The following is a 270-nucleotide window of genomic DNA, read 5'->3' on the forward strand; positions in this document are numbered from 1 at the left end:
TCCCTCACATACTTTCCTCTGGCTTTATATAGGACATCACAGCTTATTTGAAAGTCATATGTTGTAGAGGATGGAGGAAGCCTAAGATGGAAGTAACAGGTTTCCTGGATTACACTTTTCAGGAACACTCATTTTGGACTATATGTGGTCAAGAAATAAATTTCTTTTGGTTGAGCAATGGGAAATTTTATATTTGTTTACTATATCAGCTACTTTACCCAACCTAATGCAAAACTAATACATAGCCTTTGTAGAAATTTTCAGAAAAAC

The sequence above is a fragment of the Hipposideros armiger genome, unplaced genomic scaffold (genome assembly GCF_001890085.2).
Source record: "Hipposideros armiger isolate ML-2016 unplaced genomic scaffold, ASM189008v1 scaffold_22, whole genome shotgun sequence".
Taxonomy (NCBI): domain Eukaryota; kingdom Metazoa; phylum Chordata; class Mammalia; order Chiroptera; family Hipposideridae; genus Hipposideros; species Hipposideros armiger.